Consider the following 21589-nt stretch of genomic DNA (forward strand, 5'->3'; position numbering starts at 1 on the left):
CCAGCAGGGTAGATGTCTGGAGAAAGTTCCCCTCCTGGATTCTAGACACTGCCTTCTCACTCTGTCCTCACATGGCCTTTCCATGTGAAGAGGGAGAAGGGGACAGAGAGAAGGAGACATCTCCCCAGTACCCTTTCTTCTTATAAGGGCGCTAATCCCATCACCAGGGTCCCACCCTCTGGACCTCATCTAAGCCTAATTACCTCCCCATCTCCAAATACCAACACAACGGGGTTGAGCCTTCAACATATGAAGCCTCTGGGGAAGGAGGTGCAGACATTCAGTCCATAACAGGTTCCCTTAAGTGCATAAGGTAATATTATGACCAATCCCTCCCTTTAAACAGAATAAGATAAAATTTGAATTAAAAGGGGGTGGGGTAGTCTTCCTCTGTTAGTTTCCCCTATTCTTGTAAATAGTCTTTAACGTGACCTGTTTATCATGAACTGTTCCTGTGAAGGAAAAATAAACTGGCCCTTCCGTTCTAAGAAAGGTACATCTTAACGTTTGTGGGGTTCAGGTACTAAGTGAACGGCTACAAAGTGCTTGCTGCTCAGAGAAAGTTACACGGCAGAAACCAGCCGCCAGCCTCGCCAAGCTGTTTCCTTTGACAGTCCAGAGGCCCGCCCAGCCCTTCTGGTTTCCCGGAATGTTGTCCCTGGGTCGTCACGGGGTGGCCAAGGAAAAACCCTGCAGCCTCCCCGGTGAGCTGGAATAAGACCTCATTCGTCAACAGGGACGGATACCTGAGTGGCCCCCACGGAGCCCGACGCAAGCTCGAGGGCACAGTCACAGCGGCCAGTCCCCATGTGGCCCAGCGCGTGCAGAGTGTCCCAGACCCACTGCCCCAAAGGGACAGTTCACACCCAGGTCACCACAGCCCACCATCTCACAGAAGAGGTGGACGTGACCGGATTGCACAGACAAACATCCGACAGGCTCCGACAGGCTCAGTTTAGGCGGCACAGAGGTGACTGGGGAGAGTCTGGTTCCTCTCAGCACTGGCGTTTTATCAATTGCATCTCAAATGCTGTCACTCACCCGGAAAGGTCCTAAAACACCCCTTGCTTCCGCTTCTGAAGCAGAGGGATGTGGTGGCAGCTGTCTGGGGGATATGGGGCTGGGCCTGAGGGGTAGGAAGGAAAATTACCAGGTGGGACTGGACCAGACAGAGGAAAGCAGGCAGTGCGGGAAGGTGGGAATATCCCCACTGACGTCCAGCCAGCATCCCCCCACTAGAGGGGCCCAGGGGCTGCGTAGAAGAGCTCCATCAGCTGGGAAGCTAGGAGAAATGCCCTCATTTTATAGGGAGGAAGACTTTTCCTTTTCATAGAGCCTTGAAGAAGCTCAAGGAGAGATGTTAGCAGAACTTAAAAGGGACTGAATCCCTTACATAAGTGAACTTGTGTATTGGATCCATTATATACATGAAGCCTGGAAATAGGAGATTAATATCAGGGCTGGTGTAAATAATGGCTATTAATTGCAATTAATAACATTAACTACAATTAATTACAATTCACCACAGTAGTATTAAACATTTACTTTGTTCCAAGTCCTGCACTGGGCCCTTTACCTGTATTATTTCACTTAACCTCTCAACAACCCTATCAGAGAAGTACTTTCAGCATGCCCACTTTACAGACAAGGACACCAAGACTCGGAGAAATTAAGCTCCCAAGATCACCCAGCTAACAGGAGGCTGACCTAGGACTGAAATCATTGCGTGATTCCATAACTGTGAGCTCTGGCAGGAAGGAGCGACCTCACTCACGTTTCTAAAGTGAGTATCTTTCCAACTAGCCAGTTTGGGATTGCCTCAGGCAGGCAAGGAGCTGGGAAAAGAAGAGAGGGAAACAGCCACCCCTTAGGCCGCCCCAGGCTGGGACAAATATACAAGATCTCGCAGGGGCTCTGTAACCACAATCTAGCCTTCTTCCCGGTCTCTTTAGCACAGCACAGGCTATGAAGGGGGTGGGGACCTGTAGCCCCAGGGAGACTGAATTCTAGGCCACCCTTCTCCCACATTTCCCTGCAGAGCCCATCTTGGAGGGATAACTGTGCCCATCATTCCCAGATTCCAAGCCAAGCAGTGTACACCAGGAAACTAGTTTAACTGTAGATTCGCCAGGAACACACACACATCCGAGGGTCCACGAGTACCCTTCATTCCTGAAGAACCAGCCCAGTCACTTATTTTGAAGGTGAACCTTAGTGTGTATCAGAATCACCTGAAGGGCTTTTTTTTTTTTTTTTTTGCCGTACGTGGGCCCCTCACTGCTGTGGCCTCTCCCGCTGCGGAGCACAGGCTCCAGACGCGCAGGCTCAGCGGCCATGGCTCACGGGCCCAGCCGCTCCACGGCATGTGGGATCTTCCCGGACCGGGGCACGAACCCGCGTCCCCTGCATCGGCAGGCGGACTCTCAACCACTGCGCCACCAGGGAAGCCCCTGAAGGGCTTTTAAAAACACAGATTGCTGGGCTCCACCCCAGTGCTCCTGAATCCTGGGTCTGGGTGGAGCCTGAGAACTTGACCCACAAGTTCCCGGCACTGCTGGCACTGCTGGTTGGGGGACCACCTTTGAAAACCACCATTTTAACTGATGGAAGCCTTAGCTTTGAGACTCCATTTCTGGGCACGTATCTCCGCATGTTGAAATGTGAGAGCGGCTGTTCAAGGGCATTCATCCTTACCACCTGTGTTGATCTCCTATTGCTGCTGTAACCTTACCACACACTTAGGGCCTTAAAACAACACCAGTCATCTTACGGTTTTGGAAATCAGAAGTCTAAAATGGGTCTGCAAGGGCCGCACTCTGTTGTGGAGACTCCAGGGGAGAATCCGTTTCCTACCTTTTGCAGCTGCTAGAGGACGCCTGCACTTCCAGTCTCATGGCCCCTTCCTCTGTCCTCAAAAACAGCAGCAGAGTAGCATCTTGAAACCTCTCCCTCTCTCTCTCTCTCTCACACACACACACACACACACACACACACGCTCTGCTCCGAGTCACTTCTTCTCTGACTAACCCTCTTAGAAGAATCCTTGTGATTTCATTGGCCCACCCCAGCTGAGCCCACCTAAATAATCCAGAGCAATCTTTCCACTTTAAGACCATCGGGACTTCCCTGGCGGTCCAATGGTTAAGACTCCACGCTCCCACTGCAGGGGGCACGGGTTCAATCCCTGGCTGGGAACTAAGATCCCACGTGCCATGTGGCGCGGCCGAAAAAAAAAAAAAAGACCCTTAACTTAATCACATCTAAAATCCCCCTTTGCGATGGAAGGGGAACATACGCACAGATTTTGAACATTAGGACGTGGGCATCTTTAGGGGCCTTCATTCTGTTCACCACCCCAGCCATCCGACAGCTGCTTACCCTCCTATATCACAGTGCCCTTCCCGCAAAAGAAAAACCGAAACCTTATCAGGATTTGCATGATGCCATCCCTCCTTCGGACTCTCCTGGTAATGAAGCATCTTGCACGGAGGACGGGTAGTGGGGGGAGGAAGGTAGGAGCCCTGAGGGAGGGAGTTAACCAAGTGCCTCTTAGACCAGGCCCCAAACACCCACTAAATCTCCCCACGCTTGCCAGACTTTCTAGAATCTAGCACCTTGGTGCCTCTCCCTCTGAGCCAGGAGCCTCCAGGCTCCTCCCTGGGCCTCACCCCAGGTTAGTGCTCACCCAACGCTCAGCCACCAGCACTGCCTCCCAAACCTGCCAGCAGACGCTTGTGAAAGATGCAGAAAGAGGAACTCTACTCAAAGCCCTCTTGCCTTTTGAGCTTCCGATGATTACCCTCAGAACTTTTCTGGGCTGAAGTCCCAACCTCCAGGCTGTGAACTTTCTATTGGTGCGTTAATTTGCTCGGGCTGCTGTAACAAACTACGACAGACCGGGTGGCGTAAACAACAGAAATAAAGAAACGTACTTTCTCACAGTTCTGGGGCCTGTAAGTCTGAGGTCAAGGTGTGGGCAGGCTGTTTCTCCTGAAGCCTCTCTTGTTCGCTTGCAGACGGCTGTATCCTCTCTGCATCCTCACGTGACCCTTCCTCTGTGAGACGCCCCTGGTGTCTCTCTCTCTTTTTATAAGGACCCGGTCCTATTGGATTCCAGCCCATCCTCATTTTACCTCATTTTAACTTAATCACCTCTTTAAAGCCCTTATCTCCAAATAGGCTTGCATCCTGAGGTCCTGAGACTGAGGGCTTCAACGTTTGAACTGGAGGGAGGACACACTCAGCTCCTAACAGTTGGCTAGGATCCTGGGAGACTCAAAAATCACTTCCATCCTCTCTGTGTAACAGGTGGGCTAGGTGCAATCAGGGCAGGTATGGGGAGGGGTAGGCCAAGCTGGGACTGTCACAGTGTGTACCTCGGCCCAGGTCTGCCTTTTGGTCTTAGGTCAGGGATGGGAGGAAGGTGGAGGAGGCCAAAGAAGCCCCCGCAGGCTGAGTTTTAATCTCTATAAGCAAGAAGCAGCATTTAAGGCTCACCCTCCCGAAAGCCAACTCCCTGCAGAAAGTTTTTTGCTTGATACACAATTTACAGCAAGTCACAGACATTCCACCGAGTCAATACACACCCTGGACCCAGAGGAAATAAAGGAGCTGACAGTGAGGGCTTGTGTTTGATGGTCTTTGCAGGGGCTGTGTGGTAGAAAATGATTTCATCCTCAAGGCATGGCTCTGAGAAGGAAGTCAGCCAGCAAGTTGAAACAAAGCAAACAGCCTTATCTTGTTCTTGATTCATGGGTTCCGCTTTCTTCAAAGCCCTTTAGAGGCAGGACACTGAATTGTCATTGTCAGAGTAACTGCTGTTGCAAAGTCCCTCCTGGGACCTTGCATCTGTGACTTATAAGACCTGGGGTCTCTGACATTTTTCCTTGACAAACCTTTGCTGCTCGCTGGTCAGACTCACTACGCAACATGGGCTTAAAATATACATACATGAAATACACACATGTATATACTAAGTGAAATCAGCCGGTCAAAAAAATCACAAACACTGTATGATTCCACTTACAGTATAAGAGGGACCCAGAGTCGTCAAATTCATAGAGACAGAAAGTAGAAGGGTGGTTTGCAGGGGCTGGGGGTGAGGGAGGGGAAGCCCTTGTTTAATGGGTAGAGTTTCAGTTTTGCAAGATGAAAAGGGTCTGGAGATCTTTTGCACAACAGTGTTAATGTACTTATTGAACTGTACACTTAAAGATGGTTAACATGGTAAGTTTTACGTTACATATATTTTAGCACCGTTTTTTAAAAAGGCTGCTGTAAGCAATCATTTAATAGAATGAGTAATGATCATGCAATAGAATGTCAAGCCGGCCTAGGTTTGAATCCCGTATCTGCCACTCACTAGTTTTGGGACAGTGTTCTAAGTTCTTTGTTTAGTGCCTTAAAACGACAGCAATCGTGTTATTATTTCTGTTCCTATGGGGCAGGAATTTGGGAAGAGCTTTGGCTGGGTAGTTCTGGCTCAGGGTCTCTTCCGAGCTTGCAGTTGGGTGGGTGGAGGGTTGGATCACTGGGGGCTGCTGAACACCTCTCCCTCTTCCTAAGAGTCTCCAGGCTTCTTCATGTGGTCTTTCCACGAGGCTGACTTGGGCTTCCTTACAGCATGGCGGCCTCAGGGAAATTGGATGCTTCTGTGGTGGCTCAGGGCTCCAAGCAGGCAGATGTCCCAGGGACTAAGGGAGAAAGAAACAGCATCACCTTTTCTGATTTAGCCCTGGAGGTCACGCACTGTCAGTTCCTCCGTACTCTCTCGGTCACAAGCAAATCACGCACTTCCCCAAGTTCAAGGGGAGGGGTATCGGACTCCACCTCACCATGGGAAGTGGCAAAGTTCTAGAGCAGGTTTGGCAAATTACGACCCCTGGAACAAATCAGGCTCACCTCTCCAAGGCAGCCATGTCCGTGCATTTACATATTGTCTCTGGCTTTGCCACAATGTCAAAGTTGAGTTGTTTGGGACAGAGACTGCATGGTCTGCAAAACCAAAAATATTTCCTGTACAGCTCTTTATAGATTTTCCTGACCCCTGTTCAAGAAGACCATGTTGGATGGACAATATTGTTTTAGCCACCTTTGGAATATGCCGTTGGCTGCAGGCAGGTTACAAGCCGCTCCGAACTTTACCTGGGTCTCCAACTCTGTAAAAAGGAATGATGATCATATGTAAAAAGTATTCAGCACAATTCCACACCTGTAACACGTAAAGTATACAAATTAGTTCTTCCCCTTCTAGGCTTAATTATGATTTGAGAGTCACAGAAAGTTGTTTACTGCCACTCTAGGTCTATTAGCATTCAGAAATTCCCAATTTTAGACCCTCCTTGGAATTAAGGCAGACTTTACAGAGACCCTCTTTTTTCTTTTTTTAAGAAACTCTTTATGTTATATTGGAGCATAGTTGATTAACAATGTTGTGTTAGTTTCAGGTGTACAGCAGTGATTCAGTTCTACATATATTACATGTATCTCTTCTTTTTTCAAATTCTTTTCCCATCTAGATTGTTACAATGAGCAGGGTTCCCTGTGCTATACAGTAGGTCCTTGTTGGTTATCCATTTTAAATCTAGCAGCGTGTACATGTCAATCCCAAACTCCCTAACTATCCCTTCCCCCCCTTCCCCCCCCCCGTAACCATAAGTTCGTCAGAGACCCTCTTTTTAAACACGTATTTATTACTCTGGAGGAAGGAAATGTTTGCAAGAATTCTTTTAAAAATGCAATCCCCCGTCCCCCGCCCCCCAGCCATCCTCCAATGCATTATTTTATCAGACTAGCTACATTTTTACCTTTCAGAGAACAAATACCTAAGGGACTGAGGCAATCTCATAAATTTGGAACTGAGTGACCAGGCAACAGCATGGTGGTGGCAGGTCTCCGATGCCCTAGGGAGAGAAAGACACAAGAAATTTGACCTACTTCACAGTTTTGCTCAGGGCTGCCTCAGCCTCAGACAAAGCAATGAAAAATGTTTTCTTGGCCTCCCCTTACCCATCGCCTCCCTCTCCTATTGCCCAGACTTGTTATCTCCGCCCCGACCTCCTCCACCCGCCAAGATTGCCCTTGGATTTTTTCCTCTCCTACCCTGGATGTTTCCAAGGCCAATCCTCCAGCAGCTCTCGGAGATTATCTGCTTGTGACCCTGCTGTCCTCCCTGCTCCAAATTCAAGCAGGGTCCTTCTGAAGCCTAGTTATTCAGTGCTTCTGAACTCGTTCTCTCTAGAAGAAAGCTTCTATCCAAGAAAATAGAGACCCCTAACAGGCACTGGGGTAACATTAGACCTGCCAGTCCCAATTCTCCTACTCATTTACTCAAAAACCACCAAAATTAACAACTGTTAATTTGTGCATAATTCAAACAAACTATATTCTGTCTCCTCTCCAAATGACGTTTGACTCCAATCACTTTTTTTTTTTTTTTTTTTTTACGGTACGTGGGCCTCTCACTGCTGTGGCCTCTCCCGTTGCGGAGCACAGGCTCCGGACGCGCAGGCTCAGCAGCCATGGCTCACGGGCCCAGCCGCTCCGCAGCATGTGGGATCTTCCCGGACCAGGGCACGAACCCGTGTCGCCTGCATCGGCAGGCGGACTCTCAACCACTGCGCCACCAGGGAAGCCCCTCCAATCACTTTTAAAATCTACTTAGCTTCACCCTGAGCTGTGTTGGAAGAACAGTTCCTTTTTATTGCAGCTATATGTCGCCATGTTAGTTTTATATCAAATATTATGAGTGTTTGGGGGGGGCAGCTGGGAGGGGAAGTGTGTAACTAGATGATTAGAGAACACTCCCTCTGGCCCTATTAATTTTACAGCATTTTTCCCTCCTATTTTGCTTAAATTCGCAACTTTATGCAAATTTTATGAAACATTTTGTGGTATCCCCAGAGCCCCAGCTCAGCCAAAGGCCAGCTCAATTTACTTTGCTCCAGGAAGCATTGTGGTTTGGAAAAATCACTCAGCTGGCTGCGAAAAAAGTAAAAATTGTTACTACTACAGCTGATGCTGATCCTACAGATTGCTGTAAAATGAATAGAAAGTAGTTAAGCGCATTGCCCTAGGTCACAGACCTACTCATTTATGGACCTGGAATTCCAAAGACTTTTGGCTCTTCCAAGTGTTCCGTTCATTCATAAATTCATACTCCCTCAGGGTACCAGGCACTGGGCCCTTTCAACCAATATTGCTTCCTTTACTCCGTTCTCCAGAGTGCTTTTGTTTATTTTATATCCAATATCACTTATAAAATAACGTGCTGCCAACCATTCTCTTAAGCTCAAAAAAATTTTTTTGACAACATACTTTCTAATCTATCCTTAGGTTAGCGATAGAAAAATGGACTAAAATGACAGACATTGAGATATGTTTAGTAGAAAAGCTTTGGTTGTTTTGCTTATTTTTATCTCAGGTAAACATCTGGGAAGTAACTAAAAATAAAAGTATGGTCTGAGATGGTCAATGTTTCTGAAGTACTTTTATGACTAAAACCGTGAATGTAAAGGTCACATGAAATCAGAATTTTGAGTGTGTCTGTAACAGGAGCACTGCTGGTGGATGTACTGAACAATAGAGTTTTAGCCTGAGATTCAGTTTGTTTCATCACCTACCCCTTACCTGGCACCAGAGTAGATAACTGAGACACCTGGTTGCCATGGAGATGAGATGGCATCACCGGATCACATCTGTGTACAAGTATAGCTTCAGAGTTTCACAGGCCTTTTGCATAGGAGCAGGGGTACACCCGGCTTACTGGCTGCTAAGACAAAACAAAGGGATTTCCCTTATGAAATGGTTGATGTTGTTACCATGTACTATTTATTGAGCACTTACTATGTGTCAGGTAATATTCTGAGCATTTCTCAGATATTACTTCATTTCATCCTCCCACCAACCCTGCAAGCATTACTATTCCTATTTCACATAGTAAAAAACTGATGTTTAAACAGATTAAACAGACCTCCCTAGGTCTGCCTCCAAAACGTATATTCTGAAACATCATGCATTATTGCCTCTCAGGCATGGAAAGCAAAGTTATTGCTGTTTGCTTGATAGGTTTTTAGTAATTTAAGTGCATCATTTTAGGGCTAGTATCCTACCTAGTCACTTTGGCAAACTAGGGAGATTTAGTTGACAGGCCTTAAGCAGTGCTTGGAGAGGGTCTGTGCTTTTAAATTCTCAAGTACTTGAACTGAAACAGAGTGAGCTGGTCCCATTCGCATCCTGCCCTCCAGCCCCCTCTAGCTGGAAGTTATTAGTATTGACCATGAGGGCAAAGGAGAACATACTTGAAAATGTTTTGGGTTTGTTTTTGTCTCTTCTGAACTGAGTGGTAATATAGAAAGCAGGAAGACAGTTTTAAACCACTGACAGGGATCCATCCCACAAGACCGCAGAAGTTCATGGCAATCTCTGCATTTTCCAAGATACAAGACAGCAGAGGCTGGGGCCAGTCATCTGTGTGATTTAAGGAGATGGGGGCTGCAGAGGGTGGGATGGGGTACAGTGGCACAAAGCTGATAAAGACGGACCAAGCAAGCCACAACGCCCAACCCGAGGGGAGGGCTTGCACTTAGGAAAGATGCAACACCTTCATAGGCCATTTTATTTTCTCCCCGCATCTCCTCCTCTCAGTAGGTGGCTCCATGGCTGGGAGGGCAGAATGTGGGGCTGCTCGAAGCTGGGTGGTGAAGGAAGGCGTCTCTAAGGAGAGGATTTATGAGCTGAGGCCAGAGAGATGAGATGAAATTTTAACATTAAGCACTAGGGACAGGCATCTTAAAACGTGCTCTCAACACGGAACTTCTGCGTAGGGCTCTTCATGCTGTAGAAACCCCAACATGTGGAAAGGATAGGATCTCCCCACCTCCAGTAAAATCTCCTCGGGAGTTTTCAAGATGGTTTTTGTATTATTGGAATTTTGTTGTAACAAATAATGCAGGAAGGAAAGAGAGCCTCCTTCCTGTGTTTGAGATATTAAGTGCCACACCACGTCCCCTTACATCATATTAACTACATCATCCGTCTCATGACACTATGAGGTCACCGAGGCTGTTACCCAAACTCAACAGATGAGGAAAAGGGATGAGAGCTGTGTCATCTGAGGTCCTGCAGCCAGTAAGTGGCAGGTCAGGATTTGACCAGGTCTGGTTGCCTTCAAGGCACTGCCTTTTCCAGACACCACTAGTGGAAGCTGGGCCACCACGGCTGAGCACCTCTTTGAAATACAGACAGTCTGGTTTGGTGAGACCTTGTATAATAGCATTTGCCATACAGAATCATTTAATCCAACAAATAAGTATAACAGGAAACAAAGATCTACCTGATCACTAATTTCCCTGTGCTTTCATACCAGAGCATCAGTGTAACAGGAACGAGCAAAGTGTGATGAATTCTATAGGAAACATATGTAGGAGGGGCTCACAGAACACAAATGAAGTGAATCTTGAAGCATGAACAGGAGTTTTCCAAGCCAGGAAGGACGCTTAGCACCTGTAAAGTCATTGCATAAGTGCCAGGCCAAACAGATCAATAAGCAAATCAATAAGTAAAATTTTAAAAAATAAAATTAGAGTGGACTTCCTTGGTGGCGCAGTGGTTAAGAATCCGCCTGCCGATGCAGGGGACACGGGTTCGTGCCCCGGTCCGGGAAGATCCCACATGCCGCGGAGCGGCTGGGCCCGTGAGCCATGGCCGCTGAGCCTGCGTGTCCGGAGCCTGTGTCCGCAACGGGAGAGGCCACAACAGTGAGAGGCCCGCGTACCGCAAAAAAAAAAAAAAAGAGTCAGGGGTTTTCATGAGAACTAAGAGGAGGCATTTAGATGGACTTCCGGAAGCCTTCCTGGAAAAGGCGACACCTCAGCTGATACCTGAAGGAGAAAGAGGACAGAACGTTCCTATAGGGAAATTCCCTCTGCAAAGGCCAGGGAACTTGGTGGCTTGAACAGCTAAAAGGAAAGGAAAAGTGGTCGGGAGGATGTGGAGTTCTGAAACCTGAAAGGATGAGGAGGAACTAAGTAATTAGAATCTCCAAAGCCCCAGACCCACGTCTTTATCCCGAGGGCAGAGCTGTCAGCCGGATCCGTTCATAATCTCCCCCTCCTGCTCTGAGCGTGTATAACAGTTTGGAGCCAGGGACAAGACAGAGCCCGTGAGACCAATTAGAAAAGTATTTCTCAAACTCCTGACAGACAAGATACATTCTACCTGTTAACCCAGAATGTACACAGATCTCCGGACATACACTGACACAAGCATCCAGAAACCAAATTTACTCCTTTGTTTGATGCACTCTGACGTTTTCTAATCTATTCCTTTTTTTTTTTTAAATGGTGAAACTGTATGACCCACCTCAACTGATTTCGTGACCCGTTAATAAGTCACAACAGGTAGTTTGAGGAACGCTGAGGTAGGAAGTTGCTGTCATCTTCCAGAGAGGAAATAATAGGATCTAGGGAAGCAGAAAGGTGGATTGTAGGATGTGGAAGGATTCCAGAAGGATTTAAGAGATAGGAGGGAAGGACCCAAAGGAATTAGGGGTGATGCCCAGAGTTGTGGCTTTAACTCTGGGTAGAAAAAGGAGTTACTTGCTAAGACAGGGAAAGTGAACTTGAAGATCTACTAGGAGGGTAGACACTGAGTCTTTGAGAAATGCCCATTTTGTTTGGTCAACACAAATGTACCTCTTCATTTGAGGATTATCTGAAGAAAAAGTGTCTAAAGGCTACATTATGTAATTCCAGAAAGTGGTCAGGTTTTACTAAAAGAGGGAGCAAAATGGTGGTGTTGAAAAGGAGGAAACCATTCGTCATCGGGCAGGGGGTAGGTTCTGCAGCGAGCCTCAAAATCCTACTTAGAAAGGAGAGTCAAGCTATAAATCCCAAGGAAACAACCCAGATCGAATACTCACCTGGTGCTTTGCTGTGGCTGCCATCAGGGTTTTTGTAAGACAGAGAATAGGGTAAGTAGAGCCTTTGACTTTTCAGGTACCAAACTCGTTGGCAGGAGTTAACTTCTTTACAAAGTTGGCACCGCTTTTAGAATCCCCGATCACGAGTTCAGGAAGGGAGCGGGCATTGCTTATGCACTTCTTGTAAAAACGAAAATCCATTAACTTTATTCTTCACGCACGTTCTCCAACAGCACCGGGTCAAAGGGACTTTTTTCCTTCCTCTTTTCAGAGCTTCCAGGTCCCAATCTGGCTCCTTCTAAATCTTTTATTTTACAAAACAATAGGGAGTGGTGGTAGCCTGTGGCTAGTTGAAGATTTTGAACAATAGGTGTTTCTGAGCCGGGTTTATGGAAATGGTCCTGTCTGTTTCCTGGGGGTAGATTGTAAATGAGATGTCGACAGGAGCTCTATTGTGTGGATGGCATTCGGCCTGAAAGAGAGGAATTTCCTTACTGTGCTAGTATTTAAAGTAGATTTGTTGCTGCTTTTGCTAAAACTTTTTATCCAGCTTCTGGAGCTAACAGCACTGAATGAGTCACTGGGTAAGACTGAGACTTCCTGCCCTCCCTAGCAGGGCTCCGACTCTCATTTACATTTAGAAAGGACAGACTAAGAAGATTGCTTGGATTTTCATCAGCTTGAGCCTCTTTTTCAGATCGTCCCGGGGACCTGAGCCGCCTGCAATCCGTTACCCCCAGGAGAGCGTGGCCAAGCCGGGCTGTTTTTCTCACTCCCTGGAAAACTTCTGGCTGTTTTGCTCGCTTTCTTTTTAAAATCCAAGGAGAGAGACAAACACCATCTCCCGCCTTACGCCTTCCCTTTTTTGTAAATGACAGGCAATTTCAGTTTACTGTAATTACCTCGGACTGAAGTTGGACCAACTCCACTCTTAGAAGATAAGGCAACAGTTTTATTACCTCTCAGCCAGGTGCCTGGGGGTGACAAGGCTGGCTTTTATCTGGAGACGTGGCAAGGTTATCAGTAACTGAAAGGGGCTGAACCTTTGAGCTGGTGGCCATTAACATGCTTCCCTTCCCTGTGATCAATTTCCTAACTCTTTATTGGCAATTAATGTTGATCCAAAGACCAGCGCTGGTCTCCTCCAGTGTTTCCGCCTTCCGGCACCTCAGCACTTCAGCAATCCTACTGATAAATGGTGTACACACACAATTGCAACCACGGGCCAGTCCCCGTAACATGAGCTTGAAATTCCAAACAAGGCCCCAAACGTGCAACCCACTGAACAGCTTAACATCCTCTCATTTGGTAGGTTTGCAGTGGGTATAGCTGGTTTTTCAAAGAATTGATTAATAAAACCTTTCACCTACGACAGTAGAAATCCAAAAGAATCAAAATGATTTCGCTTTACCATCCATGGTTCCTTTCGAAAAGTAAAATGTAATCCACACCAGGAGGCAGTGCGGGGCTTGTTCTAGATTAAAAGAAAAAAAAAAATTTCTAGTGCTTGATCTATTTCTGCCTGCAGTTCATGGACATGTCTAGCCACACAACGGTTTATTCTTTAATTCAAGCTATTTTACATGGAGTCTGTCTGTTATCTCTTGGATTGGAAATGTGGGATGAAAACTTGTGATCTGAAAATGATTTTCCAGCTGTGTCCTGGTATGGTGGGCCAAGGAGAAGAATGTTACTTTTATCTCTTTGGCTGTGAAGTCAGATCATAGCTTTAGGGTACAGGATGAGAATGGGGGAGAGAATGATAGAAGGGATGGCTCAAAACACACACACACACACACACACACACACACACACAAGCACACAACCTGGCAGATATGAAGTGTTTACCTCCAAGCGTTTATCTTCAGACTACTAATTCTGTAATTTTTATAGACAGCATTCCACACTGTGGGAAGCGGCCAGTTAAAAGCCCCTACGAGTACCCCTGTTACCATTATAACAAAAACCAACAAAGGTGTTTCTGCCAATGGTGTGTGAAACACAGTGACAAACCAATGAATACCCAGAACTCACACGGTCGAGGAAAGAGAGACAATGTCAGAAGTATTATCGAATTTGAAATCGGATTCCTCTTTTCCTTAAAGATGTAGAAACCTTGCCCACCCACCAGGCCAAGCCCACCACCACCCAGTCACTACCCATCCCCCTTTCTCCTCCTGGGCCAGGCTGGGCCAGAGCTCCGTGCAGGACCAGAGATGCCCTGGAGGAGGAGGTCCCTGGTGGGGGGGGGGGGGCGGGGGGCTCTGATGCACCGAGGCAGCTGAAGGAGTGGGTGGCCACCATCCTTCAGCGCTCTGAAAGCCATAGGCCAAAACCTGACCTTGCAACTACTTGCAGTGTGACTGTTTCACCTTTTCCTGCAGACAGACAGGTTAGAGTACCCAGGCCCCCCAGGGTGTGTCATGCAAATCAGCTTTCTACAATCCAAAAAGTTCTGAATTCCAAGCACGTTTGACCAAGAGATTCAGAAAAAGGCTTCTGGACATTGCTCTCATGAGGGTTCAGAGGAGAATCTTAATGACAGAAATATAAGGCAGCTCTTTAAAAGAAGAGAACGGAGGCTTAGATGAGAAGAACCCAGGTTCCAATCGGACCCCACTCTGCAGAAGGTGGGCAACCCAAACTCTCTTGCCTCCAGTCACTTGTGGAGCTGGGATGATAGGTCCAGGCACCTGGCTCCAGGAAACACAGTGAATGAGGATGCTGTGGGCAGTAGCTAGAGTAAACTGGTAGATTTTAGTGCTGGCCTCACCAGTTTGCTGGGATTTTTAAAAACATTTTATTGGAGTAGAGTTGATTTACAATGTTGTGTTAGTTTCAGGTGTACGGCAAAGTGAATTAGTTACACATATACATATATTCATTCTTTTCAGATTCTTTTCCCTATAGGTTATCACAGAATATTGAGTAGAGTTCCCTGTGCTACACAGTAGGCCCTTGTTGGTTATCTATCTTATATATATAGTAGCGTGGGTACGTTCATCTCAAACTCCTGATTCATCCCTCCCCACCACATTTCCTCTTCGGTAACCTTAAGTTTGTTTTCGATAACCGTAAGTCTGTTTCTGTTTTGTAAATAAGTTCATTTGTGTCACTTTTGAAAAATTAGATTCCACAGGGAATTCCCTGGTGGTCCAGAGGTTAAGACTCCGTGCTTTCACTGCTGTGGGCCCGGGTTCAATCCCTGGTCAGGGAACTAAGATCTCACCAGCCATGTGGCATGGCCAAAAAAAAAAAAGATTCCACATATAAGTGATATCACATGGTATTTGTCTTTCTCTGGCTTACTTCACTCAGTATGACAATCTCTAGGTCCATCCATGTTGCTGCAAATGGCATTATTTCATTATTTTTATGGCTGAGTAATATTCCATAGCATATACATACCACATCTTCTTTATCCATTCCTCTGTTGATGGACATTTAGGTTGCCTCATATCTTGGCTACTGTAAATAGTGTTGCAATGAACATTGGGGTGTCTGTGTCTTTTTGATTTTTTTATGGTTTTCTCTGGATATATGCCCAGGAGTGGGATTGCTGGCTGATATGGTAGTTCTATTTTTAGTTTCTTCAGGGAACTCCATACTGTTCTCCATAGCGGTTGTACTAATTTACATTCCCACCAACAGTGTAGGAGGGTTCCTTGATATTTTTATTTAATTCTGGCAAATGACCAAAACCCAACTGTACAGTGGAATTGTGAATGCAGTCTGAAGTGGCCCTTTACGAACCCACTGTAAAGGCTGATGGTGTTTGCTGTGTGGTGCAGACAGAAGAAGACTGGGGGGCCCTGGCCAAGTTCTTCTCTGGACCTGTGTCCTCATCTGTCGGTGACACAGTTGGATAATGAAGTGTCATTTTGAAGCACTGATCCTGTCATCTGAGAGTCAGTAAGGGGGCTGGTGTCCTTTCTGGGCCCAGCGGGCTGGTAGACGGTATTCCACAGCTTAACTCAAAAAGTCTGTCCTGTTTTTCCTTTGAGGAGGGGGGTTTCAGGGAGGAAAGCGGAAAGGAGTCGGACGAATAATTAACTGTCTCACTGCACAGATCAGGCCCCCCTACATGCCTTGCTCTCCAGACACAGGTAATTATTTCTCATCGCCCTCCAACTGACAGCAAGACATGCTGGATACATTTTCTTTCTTCTTTGCTTCCTCATATATCCTGTTTCCCCCAGTTTGTCTGATGCAAAAGCTTCTGCTCCAGGTGGAGGCAGCCCGCCAAGCCCTCTGTCCACAGGGCAGCAGCGTCAGGCTGCTTTGACACAAGGTCTGCCTTCTCTCCGAAGCCCAGGGTGTTGGCCAGAGAGCAGAGGCTCCTGATCGATCCAGCCGGAGGTTTCAGTGAGGACTCAGCCCGACGGACCATGATGACACGTGACCTCACCGGGTTCGGACACAGCACCCTCGCTCTGCATGGCCAGCTCACCGTTTCAAGGGAGACCAGTGGGCAGTGTGTACCCGAGACCCTGCTCCCACCTGGAGCCAGTCAGCCACTCCACCTGGCCTCAGAGCTCTGTACCCCCTGAGGTCCGCTGTGTGTCCCAGACACGGCCCCACGGCAAAGTGTCCTGCTGGGCTGTGTGATTGCATTCCAGGTTTCCCTTGCTTTCCAGGTCCATGGTACAGGTGTCATGAAATGAGACCAGGAATAAGAAGTCAAAGAATAATAAGGAGTGGAAGGAACTGAGGAGGAAAGGCAGCTGCTCTGGGGAAAGGGCAGTGAGCATCACAGCCCCACATGGATAAAGCCCAGCAGAGAGGGTGGAGGAAGTTAGGTGGATAATCCATAGGACTAACTGCTTCCAGCTGATACGAGGTGGGCCTTTCACATTCTAGCTCCATGTCAAAAGCTGGCCAATCACTGCTGCATTTGGCCAGCAATTGACCAAGGCCAAACAGAGGTGGGCATCAGTGATGGGAGATTATGTTGCAACATCCAAGGTCACAGAGACTGGCTTTGCTGAGTATTCATTTTCTTTCTACCCTGGTGACTTTGCTTTCCTAATTATTAGTCCCTTTTTCTGCTTCTCCAGGAAATCCCTTCTCGTCCCTGTTCCTTCCTTCACGTAACAAGTATTTACCACCATACGACTACGTGCCACGCATGGTCTAAGTACTGTGGTTGTCGTGAATACAACGGACAACAATGCCTGACCTTGTGATTCTTACATCCTTAACTAATTCCTTTCTCTCAGTTTGGTCCGGAAAAAATAAAAAATTTCACCTAACAGGGAATAGAGGCAAGTATTGCTAAGAAGTGACATCTAACAAGAAATGAAAGCTAGCTGATGAGAAGCTTAAAAGCAAAATGTCCTTCCCCAATCCTGGCACCATCCCTACCCCAGGAATCCCAGGCCTGTTATCTTCCGACAAGACCCAGTCTGCCCGAACCTGAGGAGGTGGGACCAGCTGCCCAAACAGGAAACCTTATTTCATTCTGTAACCCTGACCTTGGGTCCTGAATCTTCCCCTCCTGTAAACAGTCCATTCAACCCAGGAAGACCTGCTGACTTGGCTGGGACAAATTCTGAAAAATTCACATAATGTTACAAACATTAAAAAAGAAAAAAAAAAATCCCTATATCCTAGAGGAAGTGGTATATCTGATTCAATCGTTAGAAATTGCTTCATAAAGTCATGGAACAAATGGAAATTTAATCCTAACAGATGACACTGCCAGGGCAGTCACTTGTGTGCTTGGATGACTCAGTAGCATCTGTTGGAGAGGCTGGGAAAATGAGCCATGAAATCATGAAGGCATTCCCTGCTGGAAGCAACGGCCCCGCCTCGCAAATTAGTAAGCCAGGCATTCTCAACATCCTGCTGTGAACCTTTGTGCCTGGTTCTATGAAGGTTATGACTCACCTGAGCTACCGGTCAAATGATTCTTACTCAGAGTCCTCAGTTTTTAATCTTTACTATTAAATGATCAAGGCAACAACCAGCCGAACGTCTGTCTACTTTCAAGATGTTCCTTTGAAATGATTGATTTTAGGCAACAGCTGATTTTACATAGGGTAACCCTCAAATTCTCATATTAACTGGTTGCCAAGCTTCATTAAAGAGTCTCATTAGAGGCTTTAGACCTCCGTCCCTGGACCTGGGCCTTCTAAAATGACTTTCCTCCAAACAGCACTTAACTTCCTTTAATTTAGTTAATTAATGGAACTTTTTGAAGAGAACGGTTACTTTGATCTAAACCCTTTTCTTAGTTTCTGGTTAACATTTCCAGAGAGGAACAAAGAAGGATGCCCTCATGCCTGGCAGAAGCTACCAGCAGCTCACAACTGCAGTCCTTCCTCCAAATCAGAGACCATGGAGGGCGGGAGAAGCCCTGAGAGGAAGAAGACTGGTTAAAACTACTGCCCTTGGCATTTTCGTGGGTGTTTGCCCCAGACAGAGATAAAAGAGCTAGGGTGGGGCTGCAAAGCACGGTCTCTGGGAAGCTGGGCCTGCAGTTTGTAAATCCTCAGTCATCCTTGAAAATCAACTAACTGGAAACAAGCGATGGGAATTAGAAATGCTTCTACCTGCAAGCTTCCTGCAAACAACCGACAAATTCAGATAAAAATGGAAAATGCAAGTCCCACCCACCAGGAATCCTCAGTTTCCTGTCTATTCATCCTCACTGCCATCCACCTAACCAAATGGCCACAGCAGTTTTTGCTTTTCAGCTTGCCAAGGAAACAAAAACTGTTGCCCTAGCGGATGCTTTGGGGGGAAAAAAAGGTCAGCAACCTCAACCCAGAGATCTTACCCTGCAGCACGGGTAAAATTTTTGTTGAGGTGATAAATTAAAAAGCAAGACTTCTGACTCTTGACTTCCACTCTGCGTTTTTTGGGCAAACGCAGCCCAGACGTCCCGCGTCCCAGCGTGACTTACCTGGGAGCCTCGGACTGTACCTTGAAAGGTACATCGGTGATGTTCCGAGCTTGGTCACCAGGGGGCGCTCGAGAGCCGGGCTGCCGCAGCAATACTTTGTTTTCTCAGACTTGGAGTGGCGAAGGGGGAGGGCGGGGGGAGGGGGTGGCGAGGGAGATGCAGCTGGCTTTCAAAAAATCCTTTTGTTCTCTGAAATCCTGCCGCTTGCCGTTTTAGAAGGCAAAGGTTGCCACGTTACCTGTTGCCAGGGTCCTGAGAGTGCTTGGGGAAAATGTGGGCGACAAAGGTAGCGCACAAAGTCCTGGGCTCGGTGGCCTTCCAGCCCTTTGGCCGGGCTTGGCGCTGACATTTGGAGAGCAGCTGCCGCGATCGCCGAGCATTGTTTGGTTGTAGTTCTAACAGAGGAGTGGCTGCGTCTTACATCATTTCCAGGCATGAAGTGCCTGGGGCTTTTTTTTTTTTTTTAATGACTAATTTTCGGGTCCCTCCCTCCCTGGAGTTTGGGACAGAACATGCACTGTGCAGGACAGCCTTACCTCAGGAAGCCCAAGTTTTGTAGCAACTTGTTAAAATAACTCGGGTGCCTCAAAAGGAAAAAAAAAAAAAAAAAAGCTATGCTCCTGAAACAAACCTTTCCATTCTTCCTTCTGAGAACAATGTTGTGTTTGATTAGCCATGGAGGCTGCTCCCTGAAAGATCTGCTCTCCCCACCAGGGCCGGGCTGCTATCGGCTGAATAGATCTCTGAGCCAGACAAGCCTGGGCTCCGGGCATTTGTCTGGCATTAGGAAGCGTCTGGAATACTAGTAACTACCAACTGGCGAGCCTTATGACTACAAGAGTTCTTACACCACCCCTCCCTCTCCGTCCACATCCCTCTCCGCCCCCCTCCACCCGTACACAAGCCTGCTTTTCTCTACTTCGAGAGAGGAAAGGTTAGCTCGTTTCTGTGGTTTCCGTGGCGGATGGCTCTGGTGGTAATCTGTCCCATAGCCACGTACCTGGAGCCAAAACTAACCAGGACAGAGGCCAGCAGAAGCCCTGCCCCACCCCCCTCCCCAGGAGCCCTGCGCCCAGTCCCCGCAGCCCTCTGATCACCGACGCCTCACCATGGGGCCAGCAGGCTGCGGACCGCTGACCACCACACTTTGGGTGGCCTGTAAATGTTAAGCTGTAAATATTTTGAAAAAAGGGAGCGATTTTTCCATGTGTATTTTGTTTCGTGGAGTTTCTCTCCTTTTGCAAAATTTTTCAAGTTGCAGCTGGGCACCCCTTGCTGACCACTCCAAATGCATTCATCCTCCAGACCTTTGCGCTCCTAGCTCAGTCCTCTGGGTCAAAGGACTCCCAGAGGACTGAGCTAGGAGCAGTTTCCTGGAATTCCTCGTGGAGAGCATTATCTTCTACTGGACGCGGTGTTTCAGGGAAGGCTTACTATGCGGATGAATACAGGCGATTTGGCGGAAGAGAAGAGGTGGGATTGGAGGCCGTGTGAACATCTAGGAGCAGCATGACTTAGAGAAGTCAGTTACCTACCCTGAGCCTCAGTCTTACCATCAAACAAATGGGTTTAGTGAGATCTATCTGGGTCGTGAGACCATGTCTATTAAATTATTTTTTTAATTAATTAATTTATTTTTGGCTGCGTTGGGTCTTCTCTGCTGCTCTCGGGCTTTTTCTAGTTGCGGCCAGCAGGGGCCACTCTTCGTTGCGGTGCATGGGCTTCTCATTGCGGTGGCTTCTCTTGTTGCGGAGCATGGGCTGTAGGTGCGAGGGCTTCAGTAGTTGTCGCAGCGGGCTTAGTAGTTGTGGCTCACGGGCTGTAGAGCACAAGCTCAGTAGTTGTGGCACACAGGCTTAGTTGCTCCGCGGCATGTGGGGTCTTCCCGGACCAGGGATCGAACCCGTGTCCCCTGATTTTGCAGGCGGATTCTTAACCACTGGGGCACCAGGGAAGTCCTGTCTATTAAATTCTTAGCACAGCGTGTGTTACGGAGGAAAGATGGACTCTCCGGTGATTGAGTTGATCTAAGGGCAGGTGAAGCGTCTGGACTCATTCTCCATCTCATCAACTTTGTTTTCACCTGGGTTTGTGCTTTTATCATGTGAAGGACTCCAGCTAGATCACAGATTTGTCTGGCGTTTGATGGGGCAGTCCAGACTGGGGAGCATGTCACCCCGGGGAGGATGATCTCCACCGTTCATTGTAAATTCAGCACTTCTGGGCCTGCTTGCCCGGAAGTGGCAGCAGCAAACTTCTCGATTAAGAGTTTTGTCTTCATCGGTGCCAATATGTGCTCCCAGGATGCCAGAACATTCCTCACTGCTACCAACAGCCTGCTGGTAACTCTCCCTGGCCTCCTCTCTTAGCATCCTTGTCAATGGGTCCCTACTTCTCAGACAGAGAGCTCACTCCCCAACGAGGGCCCCATATTCCATCCTTGGACCACCGACTCCTAGAAAAGTATTCTTTATGCCTCTCTGAGCTTTTCCTTTTGTGGTTTCCCTGCGGGCCTCATACGGCCTGAGTCCATGCCATCCTTTACACAATAGCCTTCGAAATAATGGGAAACCCCTCCGACTACCTTCTCTTGCAAACGAAACACTCTCTCTTCTTAAACCATTCCTTATAAGACATGGTCCTCAGAGAACCCTGTGATTTCCCCTTAAAGGGAGGGCAGGAAGGCGGCAAGGCAATCCTTCCGTCATTCTAGATATCGCACATCTATGCAGACACACCTTCATAGAAATAGACAACTTACC

The 21589-nt window shown here is 47.5% G+C and overlaps 1 pseudogene across 1 annotated transcript; it reads right to left on the bottom strand.

Moving 5' to 3' along the window:
• Positions 1 to 2265: 2265 nt before the first annotated feature.
• LOC111163062 (uncharacterized) lies at positions 2266 to 19253 on the bottom strand (annotated as a pseudogene). The gene is made up of 6 exons (XR_016387590.1): positions 19061 to 19253; positions 15329 to 18936; positions 8629 to 13394; positions 6807 to 6902; positions 5902 to 6158; positions 2266 to 5693 (listed from the first exon to the last, which is right to left on the bottom strand). The product of XR_016387590.1 is annotated as an uncharacterized LOC111163062 (transcript).
• Between the last annotated feature and the right edge of the window lie 2336 nt (positions 19254 to 21589).

The sequence above is a fragment of the Delphinapterus leucas genome, chromosome 14 (assembly GCF_059928025.1).
Source record: "Delphinapterus leucas isolate spDelLeu-1000000601 "Yukka" chromosome 14, BTC_Dleu_Yukka2, whole genome shotgun sequence".
NCBI lineage: Eukaryota > Metazoa > Chordata > Mammalia > Artiodactyla > Monodontidae > Delphinapterus > Delphinapterus leucas.